Source organism: Marmota marmota, unplaced genomic scaffold (assembly GCF_001458135.2).
Source record: "Marmota marmota marmota unplaced genomic scaffold, marMar, whole genome shotgun sequence".
Taxonomy (NCBI): Eukaryota; Metazoa; Chordata; class Mammalia; order Rodentia; family Sciuridae; genus Marmota; species Marmota marmota.
The window spans coordinates 7,725,973-7,749,276 of record NW_026000037.1 but is presented as its reverse complement, the minus strand read 5'-3'; positions in this window follow the sequence as shown (position 1 = coordinate 7,749,276).

The following is a 23,304-nucleotide window of genomic DNA, read 5'->3' as shown; positions in this document are numbered from 1 at the left end:
AGACCCACAATACTGTGTTTATCAAGTAGTACTACTAAGTAATTTCATTTTGATATCTTTATTTCAATAATTTTTTTTTAAATGGTGATCAACTTATTTCACCTTCTATCTCAGGGAAATGTGTAGAGATTCTTGTTATCATTGAATACTACTTAGTCATTGTCATCTTAACAGTGTCTTCACTACATAAAGGCTAAATGAGAATGAATTAGCCAATCCATTAGAGATGCTGCCATAAATGAAAGTTATGATTCAAAGTTTCAAAATCTAGACATAATCCTTGAAATTTTTCAGGAATGTTTAAGTTAGGCATTATATTTTATTCATTCACTCATCTATCTATTCTTCATTAATTTATCACTTGCACATTCAATTCATAAGTATCTGTTGAAGTTCTACATACGTAAGTCTCCGAAAATGAGGCACATTAGATATACCAGAGAACATGAAAAATGTTTTGCTTTCTTGGAGATCATAAGCTAGAAGGGGAAAGGTGTCATATGATTAATCAAATACTTAATTATTTATTTGAATTATGGGAAACATTAAGACAAAGGTTATGGTTGTAAGTTCGGGGATAAAAGAGTACCTGAGGAGATTGTTCATACGTGACAGCCTACCACAGGGCAGAGCTAACAGTGTCTTCCCCCAAAGGAAAAATATTTTATCAATGGCATTATTCAGATTCAGTAGTATTTGGTGACAGTTAAAAGCACACCAACTTTATTATTGTTTTAAAATTTCCATATTTTCCACAAGTAAAAGGCACCCCCTTATTGTCTGGGCCATCTATGGACCAGCGTCGCTGTCCCTAATAAACAGCATTCATGACGTCATGACCCATGTGCAAAACACCATCTGTGCATGAAGTTCTTCATCTTGTGAATTAGTTACATTTAGACCACATGTCACTCTTCTGTCACACACCAAAAGGACACAGTTTGAGAGCATCCATGTGGATATTGAGACTATTCAGTTTCTCATAGTCTACTTTTTTCTAAAACTCCAATCTCTGTCCCCCAGTCACACCCAACTAACTGCTCTCTTGAGGACAAGCAATGACTATGGATATATCCACACATGCATATGAACAATCTTTTGAAGAGATTATTTTGGATGCTGCATTAAAGGTTTTCAATTCATTCTTGTCTAGAAGCTTCTTGTACTAGATTTTGTTGGGTTGGTTCACATATAGAAAAACATAAGGACCATATAAGGAATGATGTGTAACCAGAATTGCACTCTGGAGAAGAGTTCTTATTTTCCAGATATCTTTCCTTGTCATTCTTAACTTGGATTAAATTTTCTGCATAACCTTCATTGTCTTAAATTAGTGTTAATTTCTTCAAATTTTAACTTAAGGTAGTATTTCTCTTTTTTGCATGGATGCTACTCTTAGATTTGCATCATCCCCACAGGTTTAAACTGCATCAAATTTCAGTTACCAAAATTCAGGATGTTGTCAACATGTAAAATATGTAATTACCATTTATGCTCTTAGTTGGATATGTGAAGCCTGATGTCAGCAATGGGACCTGTATATTTCAAATACAACATGAAGGATTATTTTCATAAGTATCTCCTGCCAATACAAATTAATACACATAACTGAAAGTTCAAATGTACATGTGCAACCAAAAGAAAAAATAATCATTTTTAAACTGAGCTAGAAAGTGTTTGATTATTTAAAAAAAAATTAACTATACCAAATAAATTTTTAGTTCTATTTTTAGGCTTTTATAATTAGGAGACGATTTAATCAGCTCAAATAAGTTATACTATTAGTGTCAATCTCATTGTATATTTGGGGGAAAATTGGAGTTAATTATAGAGATGTGCTAACTAGAATAGAAATATGTTAGAGTTTCAAGAATGTTAAAATTCCTTTAAGTGCTAGGAAACTGCTTTTAAATGCATGATTTCAAAGTTCAACTTTAGTTTCCTATAGAGAAAAAGGAAGTTTAAACACTAAACCACCTTTAGATGAATTTTGGATATTTCATAGAATTTTTAAATCCTTGGGCTTTAAATGTTTACTAAGATTGTGTTTCTTACATAGTAACTGACACCTTTGTCTAAATCAGAGTTTCTCAGCCTTAGCCCTGATGACATTTGCATGTAATAATCCTTTGCCATGGGAAACTGTTCTCTGCATTAGAGGATGTTTAGCATCATCTCTTGATCTTTCCCCAGAGTCCAGTAGCACAGAACCCACCCCAAATGTGGCAACAACAAAGAATTTCTAGTTTTGAGTGTCCCCTGGGGAGGGGAACCATACTGGACTAGGAACATGCTCTAACTGGGGATATCTAAAATGCCGTATTATGACTCTATGCCCCATCTACATACTCTATTCAGCAATGAATATTTAAGAATTCTCTTTCAGGCAATGTACCAGTCTCTGTGACGACTATCATAGGACAAAACCAAGTAGGACATTTAAAAACTACTGAGATGAGAAACTTCCTAACAAGTGTTCAAACTTGAACTCTGAAGGCACCATAATTTAAATTGTTTTAATTGAAGGTTCAAAGTTCAACTAGTTTTGAGAATAGAGGGATTATCACGCAAATAGAATTCAGTGCACATTCTAGATTTTATCCAGATGAGTAGCAAACGGAGGTAGAAAAGAACAGCTTCTGAGGATGAGGGTGAGAGGCCTCCAGTGCAAGTTGTCAGCCTTCACTGTGCTTTCTTCAGTGTCTCTCCAACGCATACCTCATCGTGTACAGTGGAGTAATCTCAAGATAGATCTCGTAGATATCAGTGGTGTTTAAATCAGCTTCTGGTTCTCCATTCAGTAGTGTGTGTGGTTTTCATTTGAGCCCTATAATCCCTGCACATTTGATTCCCCCATTGTAATGGTTAATTTGAATTGCCCACTTGATTGGATTGAGAGACACCTAGTATCCAGAGTTTTGGGTGTGTCTATAATGGTGTTTCCAGAGATGAATGGGATATCAAACTGAGGGGTGAGGGAGACCCACTCTGAATTTGTGGGCATCAATGTCCAATAGGCTGAGGCTAAGATGCAGGCTCCATTTCATTCTTCTTGAGGGAGTCATGAATTGATGCTGCCTTCATTGGAGGACATCAGATGCCAGCAACTCCACTCTTCCCCTTTGAACTCTGACCACATTCTCCAGGGCTTCTTCTAGGCCTTCAGTCTGGGACTGGGCCAGCTTCATTGGTCTCTCTTGTTCTAGGGCTGCAGTTTTTGGACTGAGCAATTTCTGATTCCTCTGGCTCTTCTGCCTGCAGAAGGCCATTGTGGACTATACAGCTTCTGGTCATGGAAATTAATCTAGTAAATCATTTTGGGTAATCATACATATACTTACCCTGTAGATTCTGTCCCTCTAGAGAATTCTAATACACCCACATGCAACTATTAGATCTGCAAAATATAAAATGAAAGTTTATGCCGAAAAAGCTGCACTTTTAATTTGTATGAAATATCAATATGTTATTAAGATTTACTGTACACCAATATAATGTTGTTAAGTCAAAACTTTATAATATCTACAACAAGCGGTACGTGTTTTTATGCTCCATAATATTTTCCTTGCTTAGTGTGTTTCATAAATGAATACATTCATCTAAAGATAGGCCTTATTTGCCAAATTTTCCAATTCTGGGCTATAGAATTTGGGCTCTCATTTTCAGGTAGAACAAAGCTAAGCAAGATCAACTGACAGAAATATAGCTATAAAACAACACCTGAAAGTTTTTAAATTTAGCATTTTATTAAATGACAAAAATGTTAAATTTACTATTTCCTCATTTTGTAGTAAGGATATACATACATACACTATCTAAGTCACATCATAAATTGATAAATATTTAATATTTATTTTACTATATTTTAGGCAATATAACCTAATGACTGATAATAGTCTCATACTTCAACTATTGAATAGTTTCGAGATTCTATAATCAATCTTAGTATTATTTTGAGAACCAAATAAAATAATATTAGCAAAATACCTAGTTCACTGCTTTACATATTGCCAGTATTTATTCAAATATCGACAAGTGTTTAATAAGTGTTTAATGTGTTTAAATTCTAATGCCCATCCTAAGGAACCATTAATCAGTGCTACCAACATTTGATTACAATCAAAATGGAGTTTCCCTCCTTCAAATTCTGTGATACCGCTCCTGCAAACCCCTTATTGCTCCTGTTTTTTACTATGTGGATTGTTCTGCTTTTATTTTCCCAATCTTGGGGTAGTTTTTGTGATATTCTTAATCTTTAGAACCCTAATTGCTAGCTAACTGCTTTTGGTTTTGAGTTTCATGGAGAGATCTGCATTATCCATCTTGTGTTACACAACCGTTCTCACTTCACAGATGGCTAATCTGTGAACAATGCCGCAGTGCTTGCTGTCTTTAATCTTGTCTTCACCTTCTCTGCCTCTATTAGATATCCCCTGGGTCATATCAGTACCTGCTCTGGCAACAGATCAAGATGCTGGTCAGACATGCATCCCCTCAGTCACCTGGCTGAGCTAGAAGCAACCAGGCCCTTCCATTCCATGTCAGCCCAACTGTAGTGAACAAAACCCACCCACTCTGCTTATTATTTTACCCATGTGTCTCGGAATAAAGGCAAAAAGAACTGAGAGCAATTACATAATTCAGAAAAGCTCTCTGCAGTTCTTTGTACACAAATAGATTCATTTATAGACACAGTAGGGCTCCATGTGCTCATGAGGAATAGTACTGACTGGGCCTATGAGGACTGAAATCAATTTTGGGGGGCCTATAGAGCTCAGAGCAATATGTTTTTCTCCAAGAAAAAAAAAGGCTATATTGTCATAGATTTCAATTGAAAAGTAGTGGAATAGTGAAAATTGTAACACAAATACCATACACAAACAAGCACCAAACTGATTTTAAAAGGCCTCTTTGTACGTTATATTGATTTTTCATGATTATGACCTTATGCTTAAACATACTTGGTTGTGATCTTAATTTTCTACTCAATCTTTGTTTAGTTCCCACTGGGAGAGTGATATAGTGTGATTATTCCGAAAGGCAGAGAAAGAGGAGATTAGGACTCCCTGCTAATGAGAACAAAGGAAGGCAAGAGAAATGTGCCAATCTAAGTGTTCCACCTGTAAATTGAGCTGCCAGAGAAGAGGAAATAAATAATGCTTCATCACAAATCTCTTTTAATGCAGAAAAAGGTCTAAAAATAAACATAAAGCAAAACAAACAGATTAGATTGACTTCAGAGAATTAGTATAAATTCATCCTACCACGTTTTTAACAATATTATAAATGTGAAATTAGCTTCAGATTACTTTGTATAGTGATAAACACAGCATTATTTTCTGAAAAAAATAATTACTTTGGTAGAATATAAGTATGACATACTTCAGATCCACATGTATTAGTTTCATTTTAATTCAGTTATTTATTTTATTTAACCATGAATGGGAAGGTAATTATAGTATAGAATTATTTGTAATTATACATAAAAAAATAAACTATGACAAATAATTAACCACCTAGACTTAAGATAGGAGGCTTTTAACAAGTAATGAAAATAAACAACAATATTAGAATGTTATGTTATGTACATGTGAATAAATACTTTTACATAACTTACCTGATAATCTTCATAAATACTTATTTTTGTATAAATCTTTAAATTTCATTCAATATCTTTTCTTTTTCCTACAGTACCCCTGATACAGTGCAGTATAAATTGTTGCATTTTTTTTCTTTCTTTTTTTTTTTTTTTTGGGTTGGTGGGAAAGGATCAGGGACTGCATCCAAGGGTGTTTTATCACTAAGCCACATCCCCAGACCTTTTTATTTATTTATTTTTAAATTTTGAGACAGAGTCTCATTAAATTGCTTAAGGCCTTGCTAATGTCTTGAATTTGTGATCCTCCTGCCTCAGCCTCCTGAGTCTCTCCCATTACAGCCAAGTGTTACTGTGCCTAGCTAAATAGTTGCATTTTAAAATGAATTTTACTATATGTCATATTTATAATTTTAAACACAAAAAATTCAAATAGAAACACAAAGCATGATTCTAATTGCTATTTACATTGGGAAATTCTATTTTTTATCTGATTCATTTTGAAGCAGATAATGTGTGAATTTTAATTCAATCCAACTGTTCAGGTGTATGACAGTTTTCATTTTCTTTTAAAATAAAGTTTTAATCTATATTAAGCTGATATTTAAGAAAAATATTAATTCCTTTATCTCCTTCTTTGACCTGGATATTAAATACTTACTTAATAAAAGGATTTTAGTTACTCTAAACACAGAGGATCAAGAAATCCATGTTGATGCTGTAGTGATTGTTTGTATCTCTGTGGACCAAACAATGGCAGGAACCTTCCTCTTCTGAGAGAGTTTGGTATGGTTGCTTAGGTTGGGAATGCTGAAATCAGATGGGCTTATGTTGGAAACTACACTGGTGCTTCCTAGACACATGAAGTTGGTCAAGTTACTGTCTCTAAGCCTTTATCTGCATTACCTACAAATATAGAATTTATAGGAAATTATCAGACAGGCATAAAAATTGAATATACTTTATCTAATTGTTTGTAGGTGTTTATTATGATGTGATTACAGCCTTAGTATGATTTGGTTTTCTATTTTTCCTCATTTGGAGGGAAACAAAAAGAAAGAGGGACTGAAGGCTGCCTGGTTGGAGTTGGTACCAATCAGGGTGAAACAGTTTAGGGATAAAAGAGAGTAAGTGGAGAAAGTTCTGTTTCTCTGAAATCATAATTTTCAGTGAGAAAACATGGTCTTTTCAGCAGGATTCCAACATACTCTGGGATTTTTGTGCATTCAGGTAATTGTGGCCTCATGGATGTTAAGGACTTGGAGAGTATAATGTACACACTCTTTTTATGATAATAATCTAAAAAATCTCTGGCATAACTTACCAATTGCCTGCCATTAGAACACTGGCATGCTTTCTGGTAGGAATTCCTGAATCAGGGGCCATCTAGAAATCCACACAGAAACTGCAAAATCGCATTACCTGTAAAAAGGGAGAAAATTTGCCATAGTCGAAACCAGAATTTACTGTTATGTTTGGATGTTACACCTTTTAATGTGTGTTATGGTTTGCATGTGAGGTGGCCCCCAATAGCTCACATGTGAGACAAAGCAAGACAGATCAGAAGAGAAATGACTGGACTGTGAGAGTCTTAACCCAATCAGTGAGTTAATCCCATGACACGGATTAACTGAGGGATCACAGAAGTGGGAGGGTGTGGCTGGAGAAGGTGGGAAATGAGGGGCATTGAAAGGCCAGTGACTCACCCAGAAGGAGATTCAACCAGGAGATTTTATGGGGGGAGCTGCCTGAAAGGAAAGAAAAGAAGAAGCAGAGAGAGGAGAGGAGGAGGGCAGAGAGGGAGAGGGAGAGGGCAGAGAATGTGAGCTCGCAAGCTTGGGCTTAACAAGGGTTGCTTAGGCGACATGGCGGGTACTGATTGGCAGGGTGACTCAGGAACTGCACGCGGACACTGTGTCCTGCGGGGATTGGTTGAGAAAACTTTTGAATATGGCGCTCTTCAGCTTGGTGCCTTTCAGAGAGGAGGGGGAGGGGTAAGGATTCTGTGATGTTCTGCAAGAGGGAAACTCAACTTGAGTGGGGAGTGTGTATTGGTCTCTGGCAAGTGGAGACCTCTCTCTCTGCTTCCTGATCATCATGTGAGCTGCTTCCCTCTGCCACACTCTTCCACCATGATGTCCTGCCTCACCTTGAGCCCCAAGGAATGGAGCCTGCTTCTATGGACTAAGACCTCTGAAACCCTGAGCCCCCAAATAAACTTTTCTTCCTCTATGATTGTTCTGGTCAGATCTCTTAGTCACAGTGGCAAAATGGATGACTGAAACAATATATTTATTGAGATTTTTACTTAATTTGGAAAAGATAGAAGGATTTCATTTGTGATATATTTTGAACGTTTATAGCGCAACATGACATACCTATAATACCCACATCCATTTTATCATGATTAATTATTTTTCTTTTGTAAAATTAAAAAGGACACAGATACGTTTCATTCTCCAATCCACTTCTCCCTTCTAAGAGTGCACATTATCCTAAACTTCACATGCATATTTCATGTTCCTTTTTTTTCTATGTTTACTTAATATTAATTATCATAAACTGTTATTTTAGGGTATTTTAATATCAAATAAAAATTCCATGCACATATTTTTGTATCAATTCTATTTTACTCAAAATTATTCTTTTCAGATTTATCTATATTAATATATGCATGTATGAAGCTCATGCATTTTACTGCTATGAATTGTTCTTCTGTTTGAATCAATGACAATCCTGTATCCAACCTCATGTTGTTGGGTATTTATGTAGCCTCTAATTTTTCATACTATCATGATTATGCAATGAATAACTTTCCTTCCTGGTCAAAATTTTCTCTAGGGAATATATATATGTGTGTATGTATGTATATGTGTATAATATTTAAATAATATTATAGGTGTATCTTTATATATGCACAAACACATAAACATACATTCACACATCCATATTTAAAATATGCATGCAGTGGGCTAGGAATATAGTTCAGTTGGCAGAGTGCTTGCCTCGCATGTACAAGGCCCTGGATTCAATCCCCAGTACCACCAAAAAAAAAAAAAAAAAAAAAACAACCTGAAATATGCAGGCAGGATTGTTTAAGTATAGGCATATGTTCAACTTACTAGCTATTTCTGAATTTCCCCTTAAAGTGACGTAAATTCAGTGCCTATATGTATAAACATTTTTTTATCTCCATATGGTATCCACACTTTCTACCTGTTCTTTGAACTTTACTGTTATGCCTTCAAAACTTGAGGCAGATCCTTCATCTCTTAGTCACTGTTTTTAAATATTTTTTTTTCTCATGTATAAAATAGAGAGATTCCTAGCTCTAGAAATTGTAAATAAAATAATAAACAAAATTAAAATACCTTTATTGTTTTAATTTAATATTGAGGAAAAAACAATTAAACAAATAATATCAAAACTGCACTTTGAATTATCTAAAATGTGTGTGTGTGTGTGTGTGTGTGTGTGTGTATCAAACACTTCTGTGATATTATTACTTATTGAGTCTTCAACTGGTTAATTGATAATATTTAATGAACCTTAATTTTTGGTTGTCATATTTTTGCAATATGAGTAAAGAAAAGGTGAAAAATCTTCTTCCTGTGGACTGACTGGTCTGGTACCTCAAAGATAGAAAAGCAAAATAAGCAGCTATGTATGGGAGGAATGGGAAGCTAATCCTGGTCTACTAATAATTAAAATCTAATATGTTTAGGAGAAAAATAATTATTCAAAAATCATCTAATGAAAATTTAATTTTATATGTGAAATTATGAAAATAACTATTAGAAGTTAAACTCCTGGTTCTACCACATCCTATTGTGTGACATTGGGCAAATTCCTTAACCTCTGTGCTTTACTTAGTTGTTTTTTTTTTTTTTTTATATGTAAGTCAAAGATTATTATAATTCATATGACTATTAAGAAACTAAATTAGCCAACATGTGGAAAGTGTTGCCAATAGTGTCTTTTTAAATTAATTAATTAGTTTTAATTAGGTGTATATGACAATAGAATGCATTCTGATTCATTGTTCACAATTGCAGCACGACTTTTCATTTCTCTGGTTGTACATAATGTAGGGTCACCATATGTGCAGTCATGCATGTACCTAGGGCAATGATGTCCTTCTCATTCCACCATCTTTCCTGCCCCCATGCGCCCTTCCTACCTTCCCACCCTATTGCCCAATCATAGTTCCTCCATTTTTCCATACCTCCCCCCTCCCCAAAGGGATCAGCATCCACTTATCAGAGAGAACATTCAGCCTTTGGTTTTTTGGGATTGGCTTACTTCACTTAGCATTCTCCAGTTCCATCCATTTACCTACAAATGCCATAATTTTCTTATCTTTTAATGCTGAATAATATTCCATCATGTATATATACCCCAGTTTTTTGGCATTACAAGAGAATAAAATTGTGCATTTGCCAATAGTGTCTTATTAGTAAAGATATAATGTTTTCTATTATTTCTAGTATTTTTGAGAAAGTATTGACTCTCATAACACATTACTTTTGCCATTATCTTTAAGTTTAATAATTCTCTTTTATTCTCTGTCTTCATACAACCTAGTGTCCAACAGATCTTTTGAAAGTGTAACTGTGATATCTACTGAACACCATCCCTATCTACCCACCCATAGTAGGATAGACTAAAAGCTCTCATTTCCTCACATTGCAGTTGAATAGAAATTAACAGTCTTTACTCTGAACTGCAAATCGCTTTTTGGTTGGAGCTTTGCCTGTTTTTCCAAACTCATTTTTCCCTCCATCTGTAACTCAGAGATTCCAGTAGGACTCTTGTATGATCCTTAGCCACTCCTAGGTCTTGAGGCCTCTGAGCCTACGTGTTGGCTATTCCCTTTGCCTTTCCCTACACTTACAAATGGCTTCCTCTCTTACAGTAAGGATGCCACACAACTGTGTATTTAAAGCAACCCCCATCCTGTCTGTGCCATCAACCTATGGTTTAACAGATACATACTTTAGTAAACTTGTTAATTCTGTCTTATAGATTTATTTAGGTATTTACATATAGATAAATATTTAGATCCAGAAAATCTAGTTCAAAATGATACCCCAAATGTTGTTATTCAATTAAAAAAATCAGTAAATAGGTCCAAATGCTTCTTGAATCAAATCTAGGCATAAAATTAGTCTGCAGAAAATTGAAAATAAGTAAATATCAGAAATAAGATATCTTGAAGCATATTGTTTCAGCAAAATTTAATACTCCCTTTCACACACAGAGTTGACTAATTAAAACAGAAAAGAAATAATGAAAAACAAAGGCTTTTTCTATTTTACAACTTTCTTGGGTGCTTTATAAAATATCCTTGAAGATGTTGCCTATATATTATTTAATGTGTTTTTATGGTAGCATTCAATGTATTTATTCTTTTTTTAAGAGATAGAGAGAGAGAGAGAGTTTCTTAATATTTATTTTTTAGTTTTGGGGGGACACAACATCTTTATTTTATTTTTTATGTGGTGCTGAGGCTTGAACTCAGCACCCTGCACATGCTAGGCAAATGTGCTACTGCTTGAGCTACATCCACAGCCCCTCAATATATTTATTCTTAATTTAAATACACAAAACTTTTTGCATATAAGTGTAATTTTTTTAAAAAAATTAATTGTTTAGTTGTAGTTGGATATAATACCTTTATTTATTTATTTTTATGTGGTACTGAGGATCAAACCAGGGCCTTGCTCATGCTAGGTGAGCGCTCTACCACTGAGCCATAACCCCAGCCCCTAAATATGAATGTTTATGCATAATTAAAAATTAAAAAAAATAAAAAGGTCTATTTATTTTGCCACCATATCCCTATTAGAAAACTACTTTCAATAAACGAGACCTATTACTTTTCAAAAGGAAGGAAGGAAGGAAGGGAGGGAGGGAAAGAAGGAAGGAAGCAATCTACAGTTATTTAAGCTTGGGAGATTTATCCTTGTTACCATCTCAGCTCATGTATATGTGAGCCAATTCTTCTTCCGCTTGACTCAAAACATATGCTGCTCATTTAAGCATTACATTTTATAAATTAGACTGTAAATTACGAAGGAATTGAGGCAAGTTAAATATAACTTTTTAGAAGAAGAATACAGGTTTCCGTAGGGGAAGGGAAATACAGTTTCAAAGTGAGGACAGGTGTCATTATGGAGAACTTTTTTGAGGAGATACTTGACATGTATATGATATTTATGGAGGATGGGGAAGTGGAAACCTGTTTCATCTCCGTGGAATGTGAATGACTTGAAGTAGAAAGAATCAAGTCACCTGGTTGGATGACATTGAGAACAATATGTCCCACAAATTGCATAGAATAAAAGTTGATAGGCAATAGTAGGTAAGTCAGCTTCTCATATGTCTGTCATGATCCTGTACAATCCAGTTGCCATTCCCAATGATGACGTTTAAGCAATGCGAAACCCAGGCATCAAAGAAAGATTGAATAGTGCTTAATGAACTGCACTCATGACGTACACCACTGCACTCAGAATATGTTTCCCATTATAGGATGCTTTTATTTTCTTAAAGGATTTTTATTTAAAACTCATTTAAGTTTACTCAAGTCATTCCATCTCTGGCTAACCAGAAATCGTTGAGGAGAAGCATTTTCACTAATGATGGCGACATTAGCAAAGGAGTCCAAATCTAAATATTTTAAATGCATATGCCTCAGAGAATGTCACTATACTCACCTGTATTTAAAAACAAAAATGAGTTCCTTATGTTCACAATTCATTTTGAATTTGGGTACAGGAGTGTTCCTGAGACTTGTATGGTCCCTCAACAGAAATCAAAATACAAATGGAAACAGATTGGATCCTCATTTTTTGCTTGGATAATAATTTTCAAATGTAATCATGTTAGAACGTATCAAAAATTTTAAAAAGTAAATATTTTGTCAACAATAAATGAATAAAGAAAAGTTAGAAAGTTTTTAAAAAGTAGAAGAAAGAACATAACCTAAAGTTCTGATCTTCAAAAACAGCCACTTTCAGTTTTATGATCTATTTCCATCTTGACTTGTGGTTCTCTGTATTTTCTGTAATAACTATGACGAGCAAGTTGTAAACACACAATGTGTATACCAAGAGATTTTTCTCTAAATAATTCCTCGTTTTTTCTTTTTACTAAGGTGATACATGTTTCTTAAGTAAAATTGAAAAGTATTAAATGTAAAAAGTGAGCACCATCAAGAGCATGCTTACTTCTTAGAACTAAGCATGATTATTGATTATTATGTTGATTTATATCACTGATGCTTTTTAATCCCCATAATCTTGACAACAGAAAATGCACAGTTTATCCTGATTTGGGGCATAACTCTTATGTGGATTCATTTAACCTTGGTCCTCCTGAGTCTTCAGCAGCTTGAGGGCACCTGAGTGGCCCTAAAGCGATTCCTGGCATCCTATAAATAAAGGAAGCAGGCGTACCCTAAGCAGCTCACTGTCTGCCCTGGGTGCCAGGAATGTTCCTGAGGAAAATCTAAAGCTTTGATGATAGGCGACTCATGAAATATTCCTAATTTACAGTTTGTAAATGATCAGTACAAAATTTCAGATGTAGAAACTTTTTTTTCTAGTTTCAAAGAAAATCACTATGTGTGTTTTGATTTTGGTGGAGTTATGAGTGCGTTGTCACAGGTCATCTTGGAAGGCATTTGATTTTTCAATTTATTTACTTTGGAAAAGGGTCAAAATATTAAAATACCTAAAAAGGGACACACTCACTCTATTTGCACCTGCCAAGGAAACAGTCTGGACAAGATTTCACCGAGTTAAGATTTTTTTAAAGAGAAAAAATTGTGCCTCTTCAGCACTGTGGCTACCTGGGGAGCTTTGAACTACATTAATGCTCCTTACCATCAGGAGAGGGCAGTTAAGAAAAGCATATCCAGGCTTCAAGAAGTTGCCCACGAGCCTACAGCATAAAAGCACTGGCAGCTTGGTTTGCTAAAGACTGTCCATTAGGTCAAGATAATGAAGACTTTGCAAGATTCACATATTTTTTATTATGTTTTGTAGATCTCAAAACCACAACAAGTCGATTAGATATTCCTAAGCTCATTTTTTTAAAAAAAATTTAAGCTTTTGACTTTCTTATTATTTTCAAATTCAACATTATATTTGTTTTCTTCAAAAATATTCTTTATACTCACACACATAAGAAATTTAGCATGTTCACATAAAATGTTATAATGAGATGTCACATGTTTGTTTGAATTATTTAAACTAAACATGGGTTTAATTCTACTTTTTGTATTTTGCCTATAACGAAGATTTTAAAATGTGTCTAAATAAGCCATATATCTTATTTCAAAGAAACAAAACCCAGATTATATCTTGTTTGTACACTGAAAATTTTATACATTTCAGAGGGACCATCACTGTATTCATAATTTATTATAGACTATGATATGGAATTTCTAGAGTTTCAAATGGTATACTTGGGAAGTCAGCAACCATTTAGCTCAGACTTCATAATTTGTGAACTATATTTTAAATACTGTTAATACTCCAGTTACTTGGGTTTATGGTATATTAAGTTTTAATTTACTTAAAAGTAAAACAATAAGAAGTAAAACATTTATTTTAATTACAAAAGAGCTAAATTGTATTTGTATTCATTTTCTATCATTTTAAAGCCAAAAGAATCTTTCATGGGGAAAATATTCAAATTACCATAAGCTTACATATTTTGTTTACAGCTATAAATTAAATATCAGCTACAAGCAAACTGCATTTTAAACATTAATTAAAAATCTCAGACTTACAGTGGATGGCAGAAAGGGCTTCATGTTAATTTAGCTGTTTTAATTCAATCTGACTGATTTAATTATCCTGCCATACTTGGTTGAAATAGAAATATTTTTTTCTGTCTTTTGATGAATTTAAAATATTCAGAACTTCACTATTTTTTTTCCTGAAATAATGGTAAAATTCACAGTAGATTTTAAACATTAATGGCATTGTATGCAACAATAAAGAATGATGGTCTAATTTGTTTGCTAAATGCCACCCTATATTAATTTCACTTGTATTTATAAGTAATTTTTTACAGACTGTAAATTAAGAGCTATTTGTGGTACAGAGAAGAGCTGTGCTAATACATAATGAACAGAGAGAAGAATAGTTGGCATCTAATACTTTTTTTGTAATTTTTCTTAATATTTGGTCAAAAATATTTTTCACATTCATTCTTCCTCCATTTGTTGGCCAGGGTAAAACAAAAGACATTTTACCTTAGGTTGGTGAGAGCATTTCTGGTTGCTTATTCCCTTCTTTTTTCAACCTTTCTCCAAGACCATCTTATTGTCTTGCCCACCCATATGCCACCTATGTCTTTTGTCTCAAAGATGAAGCCCCTGAGGTATTCTAGAATGGCCCAGGCCTCTTGAATGCCCTTTATGTGCTTCAGGAAAGGATTATTGCACCATGTTCTTGTCATCCATAACATTTCTGTTCTACCTTTTAATGACTAGCATGCCTCCATGATGCTGGACAGGGTGGTCAGCACATCATCAGGATTTACCTGTAGAGAGCCTTGGCCTCTGGATCACCATCCATTAGAGTAACTAGAATCACAGAGCTTGAAAGATGGAAGGAAGCTTAAAGATTCCTTCTTATAGGGGAAATGCAAAGACTCATAGGTTCACTTTAGTGAATGTCCCTAAGTCACGTAGCTTGTTAGTGGCAGGCAAGACACTCAGCTCACACTGAGACCTAAGGACAGTGCAAGTTGTGCAAAACATCCACATACAGGGATTTTCATGACAGTTCATCACAGAGGTTGATTCCAACATTCTTACATTAGCATCTCTAATCAGATTACTTTAACCACATCCCCCTTCCCAGCTTTGACATACCCATAAGTTATTTACTCATCAGATAAGCTCCGCCACGAATCCGATGAGAAGTGCTATAAAAGCAGCATTAATTCAGGCTACACATGCTCTTGTCTTCATACCCACTGTCATTATCCTCCCACAGCATTTAGCCTAATTCTAATGAATGGGTTCCATCAGCAAATTAAAAAACAATATCTTCAGACTTCAGTGATGAAAAACATACAGAGTAAAACAATATGTTCTTTGGAAATGTGGCACTTTGTTATCTTTATGGTGCAGAGTAAAAGACAAATTAAGGGAAGAATGTTGTGCTAGCCTTTCTTATTGCTTTTATGATAGTAAGAAGATAGTGCTTATTTGTTTTGATTGGGTGGTTCAAATTCATTGTCCTGCTACAATTTATTGATTTGGTTAAAAATCAGCGGAAGCCTGGTTGAAAACTTACAGGTGTTTCCTTCTGATACTTTACATTTGCAATTTAAATTGAATTTATAAGCTGGAATGGTTCATCCACAACTACTGGGTTCACTTCTCTGAAGAATAACCTACATTTTATGAAGCCATTTTTTATTAGCTCTCAATTATAATTTTCACAATGATCTCTTTTGCTAAAGAGGTAAGTGCCATTTCATGGAGGAAAGGCAAAATGAAAAACTGATTGCAGAATATTATTGAAGGCAAGGAAGAAATTACAACAATATTCCAATATATTCCTGAAGTTTAAAGTTAAAATCAAATCTTTCCGTTGTGATTGTTAAGGTGTAACTAAAAGCACTCTCTACTTTTTATATAAGCTTCCCTTTCAGTTGCCTCTCTGTATAAAACTTGGATATTTAGGTGTAATTTTAACAGAACCAGAAAAGAATTCTATTTGTAAAGATGAATGCTTGCACGATGTAATGAATACCTATTGTTACTACAGTGATTTTTTTTTCTGAAATCATCTTTAATGTCTGATATAATCCTTTTCAAATACTGGACATATCCCTACTGAATGCTAAAATGTACTTCTTATGCTTATTTCAAGGTTTGGCATTGGCTGGAAAGAACTATTATAAGAATGAAAGATGCATTTTAAAACCACATATATTGTAGCCCAGAGCTTAGTGTATCCGAATGATCTCTCCCTTTTCATTGAATTGTGGGAGTAGAAAAATGACACATCAATAATGTTGGGAAAATAACCTCATTTTAAAGTCCAAACTTTATCTTCCTTTTAAAGTATTTTTCACCAAGAAGAGCAGAAATTTTATTCCCAAGAGAACCAAAAAATTTCCTGACCCTTTTACTTTGAGTGTAGAGCAGCCTCATTTCAACTGAAAAGCAAAATCCTGCATCCTTACTCTGAAGCCACTGATTTTTCTGCTTGAGGAAAAGAAGAAGGAGGAGGAGGAGGAGGAGGAGGAGGAGGAAAATAAAGAAAGAAGGAAGGAAGGAAAGAAGGAAGGAAGGGAGAGAGAGAGAAAGAAAGAAAGAGAGAAGTAAGAAGAAGCTATGGATGGCAATAAGCAATCATCAAATTTCCCTCCACTTCCATGCCAGGTGCACAGGTATAGGCTTCCCTTGAGTGGCAGGCTGTGCAGCTATCTATAGAATATGTAAATGAGGACTCAGGTGAAGGAGGATTGCCTGAACCACCAAAATCCTGAGTGTTCTTACGCAGAGAAGTTCAGTTAGTACTCTAGGTAGAATTGTGATTTGTTTCTGGTTGGAAAATGTTAATATGTCTTACTCTCCATTCACCTTGCCAATCACCTCCTCAGTTTCCCTGCCCTGTGTTCACAATGGAGCAATGGAGCATTGAGATGGGAAGCTTTCCTTGATGCCTCAAATCCTTGTCACCATCAACCTCCCCCCTTCAGGATGCCTCTCTGTCTGTGGCATTTGAAGCAAACATCTACCTGAACATTGCAGTTCACTGACATCTTCAAAGTTCCAGATTAACAGTGCTGAAAGAGAGGAACCTCAAGTCACCTTTCAAATCACATTGAAAAAATAGCAGAGGAGGATAATGATATTTTCCCACATTATAGATGACCAGGAAGTATTCAGAGACACTGTCTTTCCTGAGAATCCTCATTTAGATCACTCCTGTCTAAAATGATAATTTTTCTCTTCTTTCTTGAGGGCTTAGTATATTTAAAAATCACTGATTTATTAGCAGGACTTTCACATATGAAAAAAGAGAGCCTGAGGATATGAAAATCCCTGGCAATGAAAATTCAGACATATGCAGTGTTCATTTCTAAGCCTACAAGTAATTATTTATAAATTACATTCATAGTGTATAGATTCAGCATTTCTTTCTTTAAATAAGTTTTTTTATGAAGTGGCATGTCATAGCAGAAGAGAGTGATATACAACTTTAAAAGTTATTTTAAGGAAAATCAAAACATAATTGCAAAGAAGAGACAAAACAAAGGGCACATTTTCATCTCGAGTCAGGGCAGCTTTGCAAATAATAGGTCAGTTCTTGTCTTTTCATTTTTCAATGGGTGGTTTAGTGGTCATAAATAGCCTGGAATAAGAAATCAGATAGGTGGCAGCCACATTCAAGAAATTGGGAGACTGAACTGGCACAGCTATAGCTGTCAACTTTCATCAATCAGTAGCTTTGACTATTCATACTTAATTAAAACACTTTCAGTGAGAGACCACACCCCACAATTATGCACTTGGTATTAAATTTCCTATATTTGGGTAGTTTTTGTGCCATCTAGGTTAGCATGTGGGAAATCAGACTTTTTAAAAATCAAGGGGGATCAGACAATAGCCCTGGAGTAGCTATTAGCAATCCAAACCAACACCAGACAGTTTACAATTGTGAAAGTTACCAGCAGTCAATTGAGAAATTTGGGAGAGTATGCTAGTTATTCCCAAATTGGAGGTACACAAATTTAAGATCTTAGGGGTTTTTTAAGGTTTCCAGGTCACCCTGTGAGGAATCACGGGTATTGGAACTGCAATGGAGTGTTTCAAAGGGAAAGAACAGCAGAGCTCTGGAGCTTAGGAAGAAGAGAATTGGGTAGCTTCAGGTTAAGACTGAGATTGAGAACACAATTACAAAGTTTGATTTTAGAGGCACATTAACATTTTACAAAGATTCTCTAGAACAACATGTCTTGTTTTGTTTAAAGAGATTTTATTGAAGATGCAACTCAGTGGTAGTGTCCTTGCCTTGCATGAGCAGGACCTTGGGTTCAATCCCATTGCTTAAAAAAGAATAGTTTTCAACAAGCAATGGCCCTTGGCTATCTCCTTCTTGTTTGAACTCCTTGCACTTTCATGATCATTGTCAGATGAAAACTAGTCTCTTCCCAGCTCCTCTGCTGAGAAGAGGCATACCTAGCAGGCAAAACAGAGAGATGTTCATGCAGCCCTACCTTACGTCCTCATCAGACAACTATGGGAAATATCCCTAAGGAACACAATAAAGGTTATGGCCCCAGGAAGTGCCAACTCTCTCTCACTAGTGCCATACCCAACCTAGACTCCAGGAATCACTTAGCTTACACAAAAATGTATACGGATAAGAGAAGAACTGTGAAGGGTACATTACAATACCATCAATGTAGTGCTAGAAGGTATCAAAGTCCAGTGGAGCAAATCCTAGTCACATTCATCTCAAGTATGTAATGGTTTAAAAGATATTTCCAAGTCATTTATTTCTAATGGCAGATAAAGTCATTTTGAAAACTCTCAGTAAATACATACAAAATTGCTTGTTATGGTGCTTGACCTATTAGGTAGTAAACAAATAAATATTCATTCATATGTGGAGGGTTGAATAAATAAAGCTAGAACATACAGACAACCATTGATTTAGCAGTGACTATATATGTCATACAATATGTTGTGATTTGGATATGTGGTTGTCACTCAAAAGCTCCAGTGTGAGACAATATAAGAACATTCAGAGGGGAAATTATTAGATTGTGAGAACTTTAATCAAATCAGTAGATTAATCCACTGATGATTTTACTGGGTGAGGATATGCCTCACCTGTCTACAGTTACTATCCAGTTATTCTACTCAAATTACTAATCCATCAAGTGGATTAATCACTAATCTGATTACAGATTTCATAATCTAATCATTTTATTTTCTGCACTAACACAGGAGATTTAGCTTAGGGAAAGCTCGTATCGAAACCATCACATTGAATTAGAAAACTCAGTCACCACATCTACACTGCCTGCTCCCAGATACTCAGTTTTTAACTCAAAAATTACTGAGGCCCTCACTTTATTAAGTTTCCACCAAACTAAACTTTTATATCACTCTCTATCCATCCCTCTTCTTTTTAGGAGCTTATTTCTGTAGTTAATGAGTATGTAAATTTTAACTTTCTTTTTTAAAATTAATTTTTATTTATATATGACCGCAGAATGCATTATAGTTCTTATTACATATACAGAGCACAAGTTTTCATATCTCTGGTTGTATAGAAAGTATATTCACACAAATTCATGTCTTCATACATGTACTTTGGAGAATAATGTCCATCATATTCCACCATCATTTCTAACCCTATGCCCCCTCCCTTCCCCACCCATCCCTTTGCCCTATCTACACTTCCTCTGTTCCTCCCATGCTCCCTTTCTCTACCCCACTATGAATCAGCCTCCTTATATCAGAGAAAACATTTGGCATTTGGATTTTTGGGATTGGCTAACTTCACTTAGCATTGTTTTCTCTAACTTCATCCATTTACCTGCAAATGCCATGATTTTAATTCTCTTTCACTGCTGAACAATATTCCATTGTATATATATACCATTTTTCAATACATTCATCTATTTAAGGGCATCTAGGTTGCTTCCACAGTTTAGATATTGTGAATTGTGCTGCTATAAACATTGATGTGGCTGTGTCCCTGTAGTATGCCATTTTTAAGTCCCTTGGGTATAGACTGAGGAGAGGTATAGCTAGGTCAAATGGTAGTTTTATACCTAATTTTCCAAGGAATCTCCATACTGCTTTCCATATGGGCTATACCAATTTGCAGTCCCACCACCAATGCATGAGCGTACCTTTTTCCCCACATCCTCTCCCATACGTATTATTGTTTGTATTCATAAAAGCTGCCATTCTGACTGATGTGAGATGAAATCTTAGAGTAGTTTTGATTCACATTTCTCTAATTGCTAGAGATGATGAACATTTTTTTCATCTATTTGTTGATTGATTGCATATCATCTTTTGAGAAGTGTCTGTTCAGTTCCTTGGCCCATTTATTGATTAGGTTATTTGTTTTTTTGTTACTTAGCTTTTTGAGTTCTTTATATACCCTAGATATTGGTGCTCTATCTGATGTGTGAGGGGTAAAGATTTGCTCCCAAGATGTAGGCTCTCTATTCACCTCACAGATTGTTTCTTTTGCTGATAAGAAACTTTTTAGTTTGAGTCCATCCCATTTATTGATTCTTGATTTTAATTATTGTGCCAAAGGAGGCTTATTAAGGAAGTTGGAGCTTAATCCCACATGATAGAGATTGGGGCCTACTTTTTCTTCTATTAGACACAGGGTCTCTGCTTTTATTCCTAAGTCCTTGATCCATTTTGAGTTGAGTTTTGTACATGGTGAGAGACAGGAGTTTAATTTCATTTTTGTTGCATATGGATTTCCAGTTTTCTCAGCACCATTTGTTTAAGAGGGTATCTTTTCTCCAATGCATGTTTTTGGCACCTGACAAATCTACAGAAAGGGAAATGAGGAAAACTACCCAATTTACAATAACCTCAAAGAAAAAAATAAAGTACTTGGGAATCAAATTAAAGAAAGAGGTGAAAGATCTATATAATGAAAATTACAGAATCATAAAGAAAAAAGTCAAAGAAGACTTTAGAAGATGGAAAGATCTGCCATGCTCTTAGACAGGCAGAATGAATATTATAAAAAATGACCATACTTCCAAAAGCACTATACAGATTTAATGCAATTCCAATCAAAATCCCAATGACATTCCTCATGGAATAAAAAAGCAGTCATGAAATTCATCTGGAAAAATCAGAAACCCAGAATAGCTAAAGCAATCCTTAGCAGGAAGAGTAAAGCAGGTGGCATCACTATACCAGACCTTAAACTATGCTACAGAGCAATAGTGACAAAAACAGCATGGTATTGGCACCAAAATAGGCTGGTAGACCAATGGTACAGAACAGAGGACATAGAGTTAAACCCACAAAATTACAATTATCTTAATTTTTAACTTTCTAAAACTCTTCTTCTCTCATGTATTACCAAAAGAAGTGACACATCTGTTTTTTTTTTTTTTTTTTAACCCATAGTATTGGGTAGTATATGCATTATATCCAGTTTGATGTGAAATAAATAAATATATATTTTTTTCCAGAAAGCAATTACACACATCGTGTGTGTGTGTGTGTGTGTGTGTGTGTGTGTGTAGAGAGAGAGAGAGAAAGAGAGAGGGAGAGAGAGAGAGAGGGCACATGATTCACAGTGATCGGAGCTGGTTAAAAAAGGTTGAGAGGTAATCTCTGCCTTTATGAGTGACTTTTGAATTGAGAAAGTTTAAAGACTATAAAATATATTTCAAATATTTTTGCTTCGAAAAAACAGAGAAGACTACCTAAACAATAAAATACAGATTATATTCTACTAAAAAATGATTTTTTTTGTACTTTGTTATATGGAGACTCATCACTAGATAAGAAGAAAGAGAGGGAATGGATTAGAAATTTAACTTCAGTTTAAGGCAGCCTCAAGTTCCATTCTGTCCCTCTCAAAATTTGAAGATACTTTGGAGTATTGTATATTTCTAAAACCAAACCAAGGTGTGTGTGTATGTATATATACACACACACATACATACACATACACACACATACACACAAAGTACACACCCATATATATAAGTATGTATATATTTAGTATATATGTTGCATATTTATATAAAATATATATTACATATTATGTTTTATATTTCAAATTTAATCATATTTCATTATTTCATATGCAAAACAAAGATATATTAAAACATCCACACACACATCTAAAAATAAATAAATTTAAAAGTGTTAGTTGACCTCTGTATGTAAGGGGAAAATTATTCCCTATAAAACTTGATAGTAAAGTGTAGCTACAAATATAAATAGAGATTTATGTAGATATGTGTGTTGCTGCCTGTGAATAAATTTTATTATGGATAACAAAGGCAATGATATATCAATAGCTATAGATAGCACAGTCATAAATATGGATAGAGAAGCATTGAGATGGAGGGACTATAAGAGATATCAGTACTGAAAACAGTTTATTCTTGGGTAGCTAAGTGTGTCTTAATTTCATAATTTGATCTTTGATGTCAGCATTTTTAAATAAAAATGTTAGTGCAGACTTCAGCTTTCAGAAAAATGGAGTGTATGTGTTTTTTCATATTTCTTTTGACAAATGCAACTAAAAACCATGAATATGTATTTTTTAAAATATCTCTGAAAGATGGAGAGAAGATAGACCTACAAAGGGCCTCTATGAAATATCATTGTTATAACTGTCCAGATTTGCTTTTCAATTATTCCATTCTTGAACATCAAGAAACAAGTAACCCCAACGTACGTAAATGTGCACACACTACACCACACATACTCAAGAAAAGCCTACTGTCTCCAACCAAATAACCAGAAAGTATACAGCCTAGAGAAAGGGAATTTTGTGACAGGCACCATCATGGTATCACTGAAACCCTGTGGAGAGCTGCAACTTGTGACATGGGAGCCTAGAAACTCCCTAGCAAGAGAAGGCACATGCCCACTTCCCCAGGCTGAGCATGTCTCAAAAAAAAAATTAAATTAAATTATACTAAATTTCAAA